Source organism: Carcharhinus amblyrhynchos, chromosome 20, assembly GCF_965287045.1.
Source record: "Carcharhinus amblyrhynchos chromosome 20, sCarAmb.v2.hapA, whole genome shotgun sequence".
Lineage (NCBI taxonomy): Eukaryota > Metazoa > Chordata > Chondrichthyes > Carcharhiniformes > Carcharhinidae > Carcharhinus > Carcharhinus amblyrhynchos.
The window spans coordinates 3,471,519-3,488,631 of record NC_137343.1 but is presented as its reverse complement, the minus strand read 5'-3'; the positions used below and the strand labels follow the sequence as shown (position 1 = coordinate 3,488,631).

The 17,113-nt window shown below is 47.6% G+C and overlaps 1 pseudogene; it reads left to right on the top strand.

Annotated features, from left to right (window-relative positions):
- The first annotated feature begins 16,688 nt into the window (after positions 1 to 16,688).
- LOC145356233 (U1 spliceosomal RNA) lies at positions 16,689 to 16,842 on the top strand (annotated as a pseudogene).
- The last annotated feature ends 271 nt before the right edge of the window (positions 16,843 to 17,113 follow it).

Here is a 17,113-nt window from a genome sequence, read left to right as displayed (position 1 = left end):
AAGGACATCTATGTCAGACTCCTATTTATTGACTAAATCTCAGCCTTCAACACCATCATTCCTTCAAAACTCATCTCCAAACTCCATTCCCAGGACCTCAGTCTCTCCTCTACAACTGAATCCTGAACTTCCTAACTCACAGACCACAATCAGTAAGGATAGGCAACAACACCTCCTCCACGACCAAACTCAACACCGGTGCCCCACAAGACTGTGTTCTCAGCCCCCTATACACTTATGATTGTGCGGCCAAATTCCCCCCCAATTCAATTTTCAAGTTTGCCAACGACACACTGCAGTGAGTTGGCTCTCAAACAATGACAGAGTACAGGAATGAGGAGAGAATCTGGTGAAATGGTGCAGCAACAATAATCTCTCCCTAAATATCAACAAAACAAAGGAGGTTGTCACCGACTTAAGGAAGCATAAAGGAGAACATGTCCCTGTCTACATCAATGGGGACGAAGTAGAAAGGATCGAGAGCTTCAGGTTTTTAAGTGTCCAAATCACCAACACCCTGTCCTGGTTCCCCCCATGCTGACACTATAGTTAAGAAAGCCCCACCAACGCCTCTACCTTCTCAGAAGACTAAGGAAATTTGACACATTTGCTACGACCCTCACCAACTTCCACAGTTGCACCATAGAAAGTATTCTTTCTGGCTGTATCACAGCTTGGTATGGGCTCCTGCTCTGCCCAAGACCACAAGAAACTACAAAAGGTCGTGAATGTAGCCCAATCCATCATGCAAACCAGCCTCCCATCCATTGACTCCGTCTACACTTCCTTGGAAAAGCAGCCACAATAATTAAAGTTTCCAAGCACCCCGGACATTCTCTCTTTCACCTTCTTCCGTTGGGAAAAAGATACAAAAGTCTGAGGTCACATAACAACCAACTCAAGAACAGCTTCTTCCCTGCTGCTGTCAGATTTTTGAATGGACCTACCTTGCATTAAGTTGATCTTTCTCTACACCCTAGCTATGACTGTAACACTACATTCTGCACTCTCTCCTTTCCTTTTCTATGAATGGTATGCTTTGTCTGTATCGCGTGCAAGAAACAATGCTTTTCACTGTGTGTTAATACATGGGACAATAATAAATTAAATCAAATCAAATCAAAATCAAACACAGCTTACATAAGCCAATTTCATTATTAATATGGAAGTTGGAAATTTGCTTCAGAAAGATTGGAGAGTGAGTTTGTACAGAGTCAAGTTTTGAATACACATTAGAATGGACCCAAAGCAACTTGTTGTTAATTCCCCTTGTGTAACCACTAGCGTTGTATGAATTAATCTTGACCAGACACAAGCTGTAGCCTTCTGTTTGAATAAAACTGGCAATAATATGGTTTAAAATGAAAATTGCAATGTTCTGTCAGTTTCTTAGCGTCATGACGAAGTTCGGAGTGAAAGAGTGCGACTGTCAAACAACACATGCCAATTTGTGCTCTAAGTGAGACAGAGCGAGCGGTGGATTGTCATCGATCAACATTATTTGGTTTTAGCAATGATGCTTTCATACGGTGGGTGTTGGGTCGCATTAATATTAGATTCTTGTCTGAAAGTGAGCTTGTCCAACCTTCATTAAAATAATGCCTCTGGCTATATGTCTGCTGTCCTTTGACAAGAATCAATATGAATTGCCCTTTCAGACCCAAGGGAGACTGAGGGATAGAAGGTATTAATGTAGAACAGATGAACTCTGATTAAGATGAGAAAACACATCACCTATTTCACTGGCCTTATAAATGATTTAAGATCACAGGTTACAAATGTCCAGTTGGGTAACTTCAAAGTGACAGAATTTGTCTGTAAAATCATTGAAAAGCAAAGAAGAATGTTGGGGGAAATGTGTATTTACACCAAGTTGCATTTATGTGGCACATTTAACATTGGACAACATCCTAAGGTGCTTCTAAGCAGGCCAAGTTGCTTGTTGAGTCTGCTCCACCATTCAGTATGATCATGGCAGATGTTGGGTTTTAACATCCACTTTCCCACCACTCCCTCAATCCTTGAATCGCCAGTCAGGTCAGACACCTGTCTACCCCAAAGCCTTAAATGTATTCAATGATTCGCAACCCGGCACAGTGGCAAATTCCAAAGATTCACAACACTTTGTGTTGTGATTTGCTTTAGCAGATCTTCGCACGTGCATTTATTTACCTTCGGGGAATAGTTATGGAAACTCCTTCCGCGATGAACATGTCCTAGCATTGAACTTGAACACATCTCGTCCACCCAAGGCTGGTAAGATCCCACTCGAGGCCAATGGCCATTCTGCCAGCCTTGCCCGCTTTGACTCTGGGGCAGGTGTGCTGGCAATAGTCAAGTAATGAGTCGATGCAACTGTTAGGAGCTTGGCTGGATCAGGGTCTGTGCCGAGCTGTATGTAGCAATAATCTCCATGTCATTGTGTTCACCCAGAATTCTCGTCATTCTCAATATCTTGCTTAGCATCAAGACAGACTCTTTGAAGTCTACACAGAGACCCTCACCACGAACTAGTGGCAGGGGACCATCAGACACCCCCACAACTCTTTCAGCAAAGTCATTTCTCCTCATCTCAATCCTAAATGATTGGCCCCTTCTCCTGAGACTGTCCCCATGTTTTAGGCTCCCCGACCAATGGAAGCAATCTCTCAGGATGGGATTTTCTGGCCTCGCTCATTCCAAAGCCATACAATCCCTCCCAAGGTCACTGGATTTTCCATGATCCGCCCCTCATCCATTCCGATTCCTGTGGTGGGGGGGGTGGTAACAATCCAGCCTCAGTGTCCATCTGATCGAATCCTTTCGCAATATTGGATGTTTCATAAAGATCATCTCTCGTTCTTCTAAACTCCAGAGAATATTGGACAACTGTCCTCATCACAGGCATCAATCTAGTGAAGCTTCGTTGTCTTGCCTTCAGTACAGTACATCCTTCCTTTAGTGTGGAGACCAGGACTGCAGGAACGTTATCAGTCAACATTTCACATAGAGTCACATAAAGGGAGATTACAACATGTGACCAAAATGTGAATCATAGAACCATAGAATCCCAAGAGTGCAGAAAGAGGCCATTGGGTCCATCAAACCTGTACCGCCAACAATCCCATCCAGGCCCTATCCCCATAACCTCATGTGTTTAAGTAGCACAGTGGTTAGCACTATTGCCTTACAGCGCCAGGGACCCAGGTTCAATACCCGACTTAGATTACTGTCTGTGTGGAGTTTGCACTTTCTCTCCGTGTCTGACTGGGTTTCCTCTGGATGCTCGGATTTCCTCCCACAGTCTGAAAGATGTGCTGGTTAGGGTGCATTGACTCGAACAGGTGTCAGGATGTGGCGACTAGGGGAATTTCACAGTAACTTCATTGCAGTGTTAATTAAGCCTTACTTGTGACCGATTAATAAATAATCTACCTGATATTAAGGGTCAATTTAAAATGGCCAATCAACCTAACCTGCACATTCTTGGACTGTGGGAGGAAACCGGAGCACCCACCGGAAACCCATGCAGGCACGGGGAGAATGTACAAACTCCGTACAGACAGGGACCCAAAGCCGGAATTGAACCAGGTCCCTGGCGCTGTGAGGAAGCAGGGCTGACCACCGTAGCACCCACATTTGGTTGAAGAGATAGGTTTTAAGAAGCATTTGTAAAGGAGGAGAGGGAATGGGAGTGCTGGAGGGGCTGAGGAGGGATGAACTCCAGAGCTTAGGGCTTTGGTAGCTGAAGGTAGAGTGGGAGGGAACAAAAGATGGATGTGGGTCATCCAGACCAGTGCGTCTACAACAAGAATTCAAACGCTTACCAGCATCCAGGCTGGGCACGTTCTTGATTGGGGCTCTTCCCAGTCGATTCAGAATCCCATGTCACTACCATGGATATCAGGAGATCATATCCACATGGTCCACTCCAGCTATTCCTCAGGATTCAACCCATCCTCATGAGGCAGTCCTCTCAGCCAGGAACCAGTCTGGTCAACCTGCATCACTCTCCCTTTAACTTTAATAACATAATTTTTGTTGCAATCCCAGTGTAAGTACTGAGGGAGCGCCGCACTGTCAGAGGGTCAGTGCTGAGGGAGCGCCGCACTGTCAGAGGGTCAGTGCTGAGGGAGCGCCGCACTGTCAGAGGGTCAGTGCTGAGGGGGCGCCGCACTGTCAGAGGGTCAGTGCTGAGGGAGCGCCGCACTGTCAGAGGGTCAGTGCTGAGGGGGCGCCGCACTGTCAGAGGGTCAGTGCTGAGGGAGTGCCGCACTGTCAGAGGGTCAGTGATGAGGCAGCGCCGCACTGTCAGAGGGTCAGTGCTGAGGGAGTGCCGCACTGTCAGAGGGTCAGTGATGAGGCAGCGCCGCACTGTCAGAGGGTCAGTGCTGAGGGAGTGCCACGCTGTCAGAGGGTCAGTGCTGAGGGAGCGCCGCACTGTCAGAGGGTCAGTGCTGAGGGAGCGCTGCACTGTCAGAGGGTCAGTACTGAGGGAGCGCCGCACTGTCAGAGGGTCAGTGCTGAGGGAGCGCTGCACTGTCAGAGGGTCAGTACTGAAGGAGTGCTGCATTGTCAGAGGGTCAGTGCTGAGGGAGTCCTGCACTGTCAGAGGGTCAGTACTGAGGGAGTGCTGCACTGTCAGAGGGTCAGTACTGAGGGAGTGCCGCACTGTCAGAGGGTCAGTGCTGAGGGAGTGCCGCACTGTCAGAGGGTCAGTGCTGAGGGAGCGCCGCACTGTCAGAGGGTCAGTGCTGAGGGAGTGCCGCACTGTCAGAGGGTCAGTGCTGAGGGAGCGCCGCACTGTCAGAGGGTCAGTGCTGAGGGAGTGCTGCACTGTCAGAGGGTCAGTGCTGAGGGAGTGCCGCACTGTCAGAGGGTCAGTGCTGAGGGAGTGCCGCACTGTCAGAGAGTCAGTACCACGCTGATTGTGCCCTGAGGACTGTGGGGAGAGTGGTTAGGAGAGAATGCAGCATGGATTGTTGGAATATTTGACCACAGAGTTTGCTATAAGTAAAGGCAACTGACTTCCTTACAGGTAATGTGGATGAGTAAATGAGAGAAAGGGAACGAGGCAGAGATGTGGGAAAAGAGTGTGTCAGTAAGATTAAGTGTTTTTTGGTAATTGCCCCGAGAAAGAGCTGGTCCAATGGGTCAAATGTTTGCTTTTCTGTTGCAATCTACCAGTGTTTCAAACCTGGAGAGCTGGACGATCTGTGCTGCTGTCAGCAGGAAAGCTTTAAAATAATCCTCCTCACACGCGGACAGTTTCAGGGTATTTTCAACAACCTTCAGTGAAGCCAAGAACATTATACAGGGGTGACACGGTGGCACGGTGTTTAGCGCTGCTGCCTCACAGCGCCAGGGACCCGGGTTCAGTTCCCAGCTTTGGTCACTGACCAGAGTCTGCACATTCTTCCCATGTCTGCATGGGTTTCCTCCAGGTGCTCCAGTTTCCTCCCATGCTCCAAAGATAGGTGGGTTGGCCATGTTAAATTGCCTCTTAGTGTCAGGGGGATTAGCTAGGGTAAATTTGTGGGGATAGGGCCTGGGTGGGATTGCGGTTGGTGCAGACTCGATGGGCCGAATGGCCTTTTTCTGCACTGTAGGATTCTATGGGAGTCGCATATAGGCCAGACCATGTGAGGACACAGATTTCCTTCCCTGCGGGACATTAGTGACCCAAATGGATTTTTACAACAATCTCATTTATCACCTCCTGCAGCTTTTTATTTCCACATTTTATTTCGGACTAATTTCGAAAGCTGAAAGTGGGAGAGTGGGATTTGAGCTCACATTATCATTCAGCGGACAGAATCATCCTGAATGTGTTCACCAGATAAAAGGTGCAGCAGAACAGCAGGAACAATTAGCCTCAGTTGTGTTTATCTACTTCAAAATGAGCTGCAGTTTTCCTTCCTGCTCAGTGATCGGAAGGTCGATCCCACTTGTCTTCTGTTTTTAACAGGAATTCTCATCCCCACTTCAGCCAATCAGTCTTGCTCCAATCTTGTTCATTGTTCACCTGCTATGTTTCTGGAAAGCACATTGGGACATTTCTCTTTGTTTAAGGTGCTATATAAATGTAAGTTCTTGTTGCTGTTCTCCAGTCTTTAACACAGTCAACACTGAAATGCATCACCATCACTTAATCAAAAATGAATGAACCCTTGAGACAAAGCAGGAGACACTGGGGGCAAGGCCTCTGTTGCTTGGACTAATCTCTCTCCATGGTCTTTTACCAATCCACCTCTGTCACCTCCTCCAGCCCACTATACCCCTTCCTATCTCTGTAACCTCCTCCAGTCCCGACATCCCTCCCTATCTGTGTAACCTCCTCCAGCCCCAACAGTCCTCCCTATCTCTGTAACCTCCTCCAACTCCTACACTCCCTTCCTATCTCTGTAACCTCCTCCAGTCCTGACAACCCTCCCTATCTCTGTAATCTCCTCCAACTCCTACACCTTCCCAATCTGTGTAACTGCCTCCAGCCCTTACAACCCTCCCTATTTCTAGAACCTTCTCCAGTCCCACCACCCTTCCTATCCCTGTAGCCTCCTCCAGCCCCTATAAACCTCCCTATTTCTGTAACCTCCTCCAATCCTTACATTCCTCCTTTTCTCTGTAACCTCCTCCAGCCTCTACATGCCTCCCTATTTCTAAAACCTCCTCCAGCCCCTGCAAACTTCCCTATCTCTGTCACCTCCTCCAATCCCTACACCCCTCCCTATCTTTGTAACCTGCCTATCCCTCGAACTGCCTCCAACCCCATCAACCCTATCTCTCCAAACCCCTCCAGCCCTTACAATCCTCTGGGATCTCAGCGCTCCTCCAAGTCTAGTCTTTTGGCTATCCCTGATTTGAATTGCTCCGGCACTGGTGAGTGTGTCTTCAGCTGCCAACTCTCTAGACTCTGGGATCCCCTCACTCACCCTTTCCACCTCCCCTCCCCACCCCCTTTACCCCTTTAGACGATTCTTCAAATCTATCTCCTGAAACGAGCTTTTGGGCACTTGTCCTTCCATCCACTTCTGGGGCTTGGAGTCAGATTCCATTCGCTATTAACCCCAGAGTGGAGGGTTGTGGCATTTTACGGTGTCGTGGGGTGCTACATAAATGCAAGTTATTGTTGTTTGCTGGAGCATGTTAAAGGAGGAGAGGGAGATGGAAAATGGCAAGATTTCAGAGCTTAGCATTTAGTTGGTGCACAGACTAATTAACAAATGTGTTCTTCTGTTTTTTGAAGAAATCCTTGCATTATGCGAGTAATTAAAATTAAGCATTGCAGCGAAGCTTTAGTTATTCTGAACCTGTTTTTTATCAATAGTTTAGCGTTGGGGTTGGATTGCAGCAATTAGTATGTTACACTGGTCTTGTTTACACACAGGAATGGCAGTTTCTTTGACAAAACAGAAATACAGAGAAATTGAAACAAATTCATTACATTTGCAGTTATAAAAAAAGGGCAGTGGGACTCTGCGTAAATCATTATTCTCGCTGTTTCGTCCTATTGTGCATCCAGTTCTAAAGGGTATTCAGGGGCCTGGGGGTCATGTACATTGCTCTTTGCTAAGAGACACTTGCCGGAATTCTACCGCCCCACCTGGGAACCGGAGCATCGGACAATGGGAAGGCCCGTTGACTTTGGGTGACTCACGGGTCAAGCGAGCCCATAAAATCCTAAGGTTAAAGTTTATTTATTAGTCATAAGTAAGGCTTACATTAACACTGCAATGAAGTTACTGTGAAAATCCCTGAGTTGCCACACTCTGGCGCCTGTTCGGGCCAACGCACCAAACCAGTATGTCTTTCAGAATGTGGGAGGAAACCAGTGCACCTGGAGGAAACCCACGCAGGCACAGGGAGAACGTGCAAACTCCACAGAGACTGACAACAATCCCACCCAGGTCCTATCCCCATTACTCCATAAATTCACCCTTCTAATCCCCCTGACACTAGGCAGCAATTTATCATGGCCACTCAACCCAACCTGCACATCTTTGGACGGTGGGAAGAAACCGGAGCAGCCGGAGGAAACCCACACAGACATGGGGAGAACGTGCAGACTCCACACAAACAGTGACCCAAGCCAGGAATCGAACCTGGGTCTCAGGTGCTGTGAAGAAGCAGTGCTAACCACTATGCCACCATGCCACCCCATTGAGAAAGAAATTAGCAAAGTATACAGGGCAGCATGGTGGCACAGTGGTTAGCACGACTGCCTCACAGCACCAGGGACCCGGGTTCAATCCCTGGCTTGGGTCACTGTCTGTGTGGAGTCTGCATGTTCTCCCCATGTCTGCCTGGGTTTCCTCCGGCTGCTCCGGTTTCTTCCCACAGTCCAAAGATGTGCAGGTTAGGTTGAATGGCCATGATAAGTTGCTGTCTAGTGTCAGGGGGATTGGAAGGGTGAATTTATGGAGTAATGGGGATAGGACCTGGGTGGGATTGTTATCGGTGCGGTGCAGGCTTGATGGGCCAAATGGCCTCCATCTGCACTGTTGATTCTGTGATCTTAGAGTTCATAAATAGAGTCATAGGGCAGGACTTAATGGCCTCCCTCGTCCCAAAAACATAAAATCCTGCCCAAAGTCAGCAGACCTTCCCATTGTCTGCCCCTCGTCCACTCCGATTCCCATGGCGGACAGAGCAGTAAAATCCTGGCCATTGAGTACAAAGGCAGGGATGTATTGAGTGCCTATATACCCCAGTTAGACCCCAATTAAAGTATTGAGTCCAGTTCTGGTCACCACATTTTAGAAAAAATGTGAGGGTCTTTGAGACCAGGGCAGGATTGAATAATGTAAACTGGAAAGGATGTTTCCATTTCCTCAGGGTAATAGTAGCTGGGGACACTAATTTACAATTTTGGACAAGAGTTAAAGGCAACATTGTGAGAAGAATCTTCTTACACAGTGTCTAGTAATGGGACCCTCTGCCTATGAGGGTGGAGGAGATACATTGGAAGTAGTTCCGTGAAACTTTCCCAGACTAATACCAGGAATGGGCTTATGGAGGTTGGAGAGATTTGGTTTGTATCCACTACAGAGTAAGAGAGGACTTGATCTAAACCTTTCAGATCCTGAGTGGTATTGACAGGATGGGTGCGCAGAAGATGCTTCCTCTTGTGGGAGAATCTCAAACTCGGGATCACTATTTAAAAATCAGGGGGTCACTCAGTGAAGACAGAGTTGAGGTGAATCTTTATCTCTCAGAGGATCGTGAGTCTCAAACTCTCTTCCTCAAAAGGCATTGGAAGCAGAACCTTGGAATATTTTTATGGCAGATTTGGATAGATTAACAAGGAGGTGAAAGGAAATCGGGGAGTCAGCAGGAATGTGGGGCTGAGGTTACAATCAGATTAGCCATGGTCTTATAGAATGGTGGAGCAGATTCTAGGGGCCAAGCAGCCTACCCCTGCTCCCAATTCATATCGTGTTATGAAACAGAGAGGAATAATGATTTTAAAAGGAATTTTTTGGGTGTGGTTGTATTGTCATTGGACTAGTAATCCAGAGTCTCAGGGTAATGGTGATTGATGACGGCAGAGCAGTGGACTTCAGTAAGGCCTTTGACAAGGTCCCTCATGGCAGACGGGTGCAGAAGGTGAAGTTGTATGGGATCAGAGGGGAGCTGGCAAGGTGGATACAGAACTGGCTCAGTCAAAGAAGACAGAGGGTAGCAGTGGAAGGGTGTGCTTCTGAATGGAGGGCTGTGACAAGTGGTGTTCCTCAGGGATCAGTGTTAGGATCTTTGCTGTTTATAATATATAAATGATTTGGAGGAAAATGTAACTGTATTGATTAGTAAGTTTGCAGATGATACAAAGGTTGGTGGATTTGCGGATAGCGATGAGGATCATCAGAGGATACAGCAGAATATAGATCAGTTGAGACTTGGGCGGAGAGATGGCAGATGGAGTTTAATCTGGACAAATGTGAGGTAATACATTTTGGAAGGTCTAATACAGAACGGAAATATACAGTAAACAGCAAAATCCTAAAGAGTATTAATGGGCAGAGGGATCTGCGTGTACAGGTACACAGGTCACTGAAAGAGGCAATGCAGGTGGAGAAGGTAGTCAAGCAGGCACACGGCATGCTTGCCTTCATCGGCCAGGGTATTGAGTTAAAAAATTGGCAAGTCATGTTGCAGCGTTATAGAAGTTTAGTTCAGCCACACTTGGAATATAGTGTTCAATTCTGGTCGCCACACCACCAGGAGGATGTGGAGATTTTGGAGAGGGTACAGAAAAGATTTACCAGGATGTTGCCTGGCATGGAGGGCATTAGCTATGAGGAGAGGGTGGAGAAACTTGGTTTGTTCTCACTGGAATGAAGGAGGTTGAGGGGCAACCTGATAGAAGTCTATAAGATTATGAGAGGCATGAATTGAATGGATAGTCAGAAGCTTTTTCCCAGAGTGGCACAGTCAGTTACTAGGAGGCATAGGTTTAAGGTGCGAGGGGTAAGGTTTAAAGGAGATATATGAGGCACGTTTTTTACACAGAGTGTGGTGGGAGCCTGGAACTTGCTGCTAGGGGAGGTAGTGGAAGCAGATACAATAGTGACTTTTAAGAGGCGTCTGGACAAATACATGAATAGGATGGGAATAGAGGGAAATGGTCTCCGGAAGGGTGGGGGTTTTAGACCAGTCAGGCAGTGTGGTCACTACAGGCTTGGAGGGCTGAAGGGCCTGTTCCTGTGCTGTAATTTTCTTTGTAATGCTTTGAGGAGCTGCTTTCAAATCCCACCATGGCAGATGGTGGAATTTCAGATCAATAAAACAGCTAGAATTAAAATGATCACCATGCCGTTGAGAAAAAAAGATCACTAATGCTACTTAGGGAAGGAAATCTGTCGTCCTTACCTGGTCTGGTCCACAGACCCAAGCAATTTGGTTGACTCTTGACTGCCCTATGAAATGGCCAACCGAACTACTCTGTCCAAGGGTAATTTGGAATGGCCATCAAATGTTGACCTTGCCACGTCTAGGAGAGAATGAAGAGAAAAAAGGGAATTGGAAGGAAGGGAATTTCCAGGGTTGCGGGGATGAAGTGGGGAAGTGGGACTAACTGGTTTGCTACATGGGGTTTCTGACATGATCTTGATCATTACCTGATCTCCTTCTGTGCTGTAAGTGAGTCGGTGACCGTAGAATTTACAGCACAAATAGCCTAACTAGCTGGTGCTTATGCTCCACACGAACCTTCTTCATTATATTTAATCTTGTTTCAGCAACATCGCCAGCTTAGCGTGAGACCTCGAGACACCTTCAATTCACTCCAGGCAGCTGCCAGTATAAATCCGTAAAGAGGCTGAATTCTGATAGCATGAATAAGGATGCAGTTAATACGCTCCCTGTTCACTGCACAGTACAGAGTATCTAACCAAAACAGAAACAGCTCCCTCAAGCCTGTTCCAGCAATCAATTAGATCACGGCGGATCTTTAGAGTAGCTTCTTGTGAAATGTGGAATATAATATTCCACGTAGAGAACCTGTCCTTTCTCAGTGTGCAATGATTGAATGACTGGGGGCCAGGAGCTGTTAGAAAGGTTAGGGTCTAATCCCTGCCTCACTGTGAAAGCTGTGATCTAGTCTCTGAATTCTCAACTTCTTCAAGCAATGATAATAGCCGAATTCTCCCTTTGTCACCTCCTTACATCCTCTTCACAATTTATTTTCATACCTATCTTTGTATCATCAACAAATTTAGCAATCATAACTTCAATCTCTTTATCCAAGTCTTTTATATAGACAGTAAGGTGATGAGGTTCCAGCACTGATCCCTGTGGCACACCACTCCTCCAACCAGAAAATTACCCATTTATGCCTACTCTCTGCTTCTTGTTAGCCAGCCAATCTTCTTTCCATGCCATTATGTTATCTCTTGCGCCATGAGTTGTTACTTTCTGTAATAACCTTTGGTGTGGCACCTTATAGCAAAGTTGGTTAGCACTGCTGCCTCATAATGCCAGGAACCCAGTTTCGATTCCCGGCTTGGGTCACTGTCTGTGCAGAGTCTGCACATTCTCCCCTTGTCTGCGGGGGTTTGCTGCTGTTTCCTCCCACAGTCTGGCTGGGTGCATTGGCCATGTTAAATTCTCCCTCAGTGTACCGGAACATGTGCCGGAGGGCGACAACTAGGGGATTTTCACAGTAACTTCATTGCAGTGTCAATGTAAGCCTTACTTGTGATGACAATAAATAAACTTTATTTCAGCTTTTCCTAAACAGTTTTGTTCCTGCAGTAGATTAAGAACCAATTTCTACAGGGTGAAAATATTTAAAAAAGCAAAAGAACACCTCCAGCCCCTTCTCTTAACTCCCCTACCCAGCCAATCCCCGGCGCTGGATTCTTCTCTTCACTCCTCAGGCTTATGTTAAAAGACAGAACGAAACAGCAAGCAATCGTTTTTAAACAATCCAGGTATTTGTTTCGAAGATTTAAAGGGCAGAACTTTTAAACATAATGACAGTTTATCTGCTGCATTTGACTGATCCCTTAGAGAGCTGCATCTGACAGTTTTGGTAGTTGATTTTGACAGATTGTTGACAGTTCCAATCCACTCGCCAGGAATGAGTTTATGATTTGTCACACATATTTATGCCTACATTTTATAATTTCACTGGGCATCTGACCTCCAACAAAGGGCAACCAACCTACCCCAAAGGACACCTCATCTCCCCCAAAGGTGTCCTGCACCAGGTCCAAAGGGGTACCTATTCCCTCTAAAAGGGTACCCTGGCTGACCAAAACAACTCGCAAAGCCCTGACCTATTCTGACCCACTCTGACCCTCTCTGACCCTCTCTGACCCGCTCTGACCCTCTCTGACCCGCTCACACCCTCTCTGACCCGCTCTGACCTGCGCTGACCCTCTCTGAGCTGCTCTGACCCTCTCTGACCCTTTCTGACCTCTCTGACCCTCTCTGACCCTTTCTGACCTCTCTGACCCTCTCTGACCCTCTCTGACTTGCTCTGACCCTCTTTGACTCGCTCTGACCCTCTCTGACCCGCTCTGACCTGTTCTGACCCACTCTGACCCTCTCTGACCCTCTCTGACCCTCTCTGACCTGCTCTGACCCTCTCTGACCCTCTCTGACTCGCTCTGACCCTCTCTGACCCGCTCTGACCTGCTCTGACCCACTCTGACCCTCTCTGACCCGCTCTGACCCTTTCTGACCCTCTCTGACCTGCTCTGACCTGCTCTGACCCACTCTGACCGTCTCTGACCCTCTCTGACCCTCTCTGACACACTTTGACCCTCCCTGGCCCTCTCTGACCCTCTCTGACTCGCTCTGACCCTCTCTGACCCTCTCTGACCCGCTCTGACCCTCTCTGACCTGCTCTGACCCTCTCTGACCCTCTCTGACCTGCTCTGACCCACTCTGACCCTCTCTGACCCACTCTGACCCTCTCTGACCCTCTCTGACCCGCTCTGACCTTCTCTGACCCTCTCTGACCCTCTCTGACCCTCTCTGACCTGCTCTGACCCTCTCTGACCCTCTCTGACTTGCTCTGACCCTCTCTGACTCGCTCTGACCCTCTCTGACCCACTCTGACCCTCTCTGACCCGCTCTGACCCTCTCTGACCCTCTCTGACCCTCTCTGACCTGCTCTGACCCTCTCTGACCCTCTCTGACTTGCTCTGACCCTCTCTGACTCGCTCTGACCCTCTCTGACCCACTCTGACCCTCTCTGACTCGCTCTGATCCTCTCTGACCCTCTCTGACTCGCTCTGACCCTCTCTGACCTGCTCTGACCCTCTCTGACCCTCTCTGACTCGCTCTGACCCTCTCTGACCCTCTCTGACCCGCTCTGACCTGCTCTGACCTGCTCTGACCCTCTCTGACTCACTCTGACCCTCCCTGACTCGCTCTGACTCTCTCTGACTCGCTCTGACCCTCTCTGACCCACTCTGACCCACTCTGACCCTCTCTGACCCGCTCTGACCCTCTCTGACCCTCTCTGACCCTCTCTGACCCGCTATGACCCTCTCTGACCCACTCTGACCCGCTCTGACCTTCTCTGACCCTCTCTGACTCGCTCTGACCCGCTCTGACCCTCTCTGACCCTCTCTGACCCTCCCTGACCTGCTCTGACCTGTATATATTTTGGAGTTTACGCCTCTGACCCTCTATAATCCCACTTCAGTGGGGCAGCTGATGATTTAAATGACCGGAAGCTTCTTTGAATGTGAAATGTACCCTCCCCCCTCCATCCCACCCCTGTGAAAACGGGAGCGTTGTGTTGAGGGACAGGTTTAGGATTTTTAAGCATTTCCCTGAGTTTCTCTGACGTGTTGGAAATCTGGGTCACAGTCACCAATGGTGGGGCAATTGAACTTTGGGGTGCATCAGAGACAAGAATTGAACCAGCCACAAAACAACTTTGTTTTTAGTTGGAGGCTATTTGACCCATCGCGTTTGCACCAACTCTCCAAAAGAACATCTTATTGAGGTTCATCAACCTTCTCGCCCTATCTCTATAACCCCACACATGACCCATGGCCAATCCACTTAACTGACACAGCTTAGGTCGCTAAGGGTCGAGTTAGCACGGCCAATCAATTTATCCTGCACACCTTTGGAGTGTGGGAGGAAACCGGAGCACCCGGAGGAAACCCACACAGATACGGGGAGAACGTGCAAATGCTGGATAAACACATGAACAGGCGGGGAATAGAGGGATACTGGCAGTGGATCTAAATAGGACAATGTGATCGGTTCAGGCTTGGTGGGCCGAAGGGCCTGTTCCATTGCTGTATTGCTGTTTGTTCATTGTTCCACACAGACAGTGACCCAAGGCCAGAATCAATCCCGGGTCCTTGGCACTGTGAGGCATAAGTGCTAACCACTGTGCCACCATCAATAAGTAGTCTCACAACACCAGGTTAAAGTCCAACAGGTTTATTTGGTAGCACGAGCTTTTGGAGTGCTGCCCCTTCATTAGGTGAGTGAAAGATTTGTTTCACAAACAGATATATAGACGCAAACTCAATTACAAGTTAATGGTTGGAATGTAAGCCTTAACAGGTAGTCAAGTCTTTACAGGTGCAGACAATGTGAATGGAGAGAGGGTTAAACACAGGGATGAATTGTCTCCAGCCAGCCAGTAAGTGAGATTTTACAAGCCCAGGCAAGTCAGAGGGGTTACAGATCGTGTGACATGAACCCAAGATCCCGGTTGAGGCCATCCTCATGCATGCGGAACTTGGCTATCAGTCTCTGCTCAGTGACTCTGCGCTGTCGTGTGTCGTGAAAGCATCAATAGGTCTGCAAAGTGCTCTCACCTATACCCTCCCGTCCCCCCGTCCTGTGACCCGGATGAGACCTGAACGGTAGGTTCTGCTCTAAGCCGTAACACATTCAGTGCTCGATTTCTCATAATGGATCCTTTGCTGCTGTGATGGATGGGATTAGCCAGTTTAAGCATGGCTTCATCCCTGGCAATGATAAACATTCTCCTCAATGGCAAGATATAACCACTTTATCTGTACATTCTTGTTTACAAATTAAGCTTTGTCCTGCGCCAGTCTGGGAAGACCATGTCTGTGAAAATGACGTTAATTGTACTTCAAGTTTCATCTCACTCTGCAAATCTTCCGTAAACTGTGTAATGATTGTGTGCGGGAGGAGATTAAAGGTTCTCCGATTTGAATGTGGTCCTATTGTTCAAATCACGTTGCTTCCTTTCTCTGAGAAGCTGCAGGTTTTTATCTCAATCTTCATCCTGGAGGCATATTTTAATCCCTCAGTAGCTTCAAGATACAAAAGGAGCCCATTGTGGACAACAAAGATTCAGATGAATTACACGTTGCTTTCTTCCTTAAACTTGGTGGTGAACTTTATTCTTTATTTGTTATGCTCCTCGACTCAGCTGCTTCTTAATCGAAGAATGTGCTGACAATCCCTCTCTCGTTTCCAGCAGCGGTTGAAAACAAAAGCCAAATCTTTGACACAAACACAACACAGCAACTTGGGAAAAGGCTGATCAAAATTCAAATCAGTTGCAAAATCTACCATTTCTCAAACTAGATAAGGGAACACAGACAGAACAATTCTCGGAATACTCGGCACACGGGATCTTTCCCACTGGGTTCGCTGGGACAATTTTTGACTCAAAAGCAATACGGAAAATTTGTAATTCCTTTAAATGCTGAGGGGTGCTTTGCTATCCAGCTGATCATTAGCCTTTTGAATTGATTTAATTTGATTTATTATTGTCACATGTATTAGTATACAGTGAAAAGTATTGTTTCTTGCGCGCGATACAGACAAAGCATACCATTCATAGAGAAGGAAAGGAGAGAGTGCAGAATGTAGTGTTACAGTCATAACTAGGGTGTAGAGAAAGATCAACTTAATGCGAGGTAGGTCCATTCAAAAGTCTGACAGCAGCAGGGGAGAAGCTGTTCTTGAGTCGGTCGGTATGTGACCTCAGACTTTTGTATCTTTTTCCCGACAAAAGAAGGTGGAAGAGAGAATGTCCGGGGTGTGTGGGGTTCTTAATTATACTGGCTGCTTTTCCCCGAGGCAGCAGGAAGTGTAGACAGAATCAATGGATGGGAGACTGGTTTGTGTGATGGATTCACAACCTTTTGTAGTTCCTTGCGGGTCTTGGGCAGAGCAGGAGCCCATACCAAGCTGTGATACATCCAGAAAGAATGCTTTCTACGGTGCATCTGTAAATGTTGGTGAGAGTCGTACTTATCTGGCAGGGGTGAAACCACGATCAAGCAGGTAGTTCGCCCAGGACGAGGCTAGCCCACTGCACTTTGGGTGTGTTAACGCCTGCAATGTCCCCAAATGTGGGACACTCGACTGTAAAATTTGTTGGTGAGAGTCATATCTGACATGCCAAATTGCCTTAGTCTTCTGAGAAAGTAGAGGTTTTGTTGGGGCTTTCTTCACTATAGTGTCGGTGTGGGGGGCACCTAAATACTTGAAGCACTGGCCCTTTCTACTTCGTCCCCATTGATGTAGATACGTCCTCACTGTCCAGATGACCATTAGAATTGATGCCCAGTTGACCATTAGCCTTGATGTCCAGTTGGCCACTTGCTAAGCTGTCCTGTTCACCGTTAGTTTCAGGGCCTGGTCCAATTCTAGCCTGTTCTGCAGCCCCCCC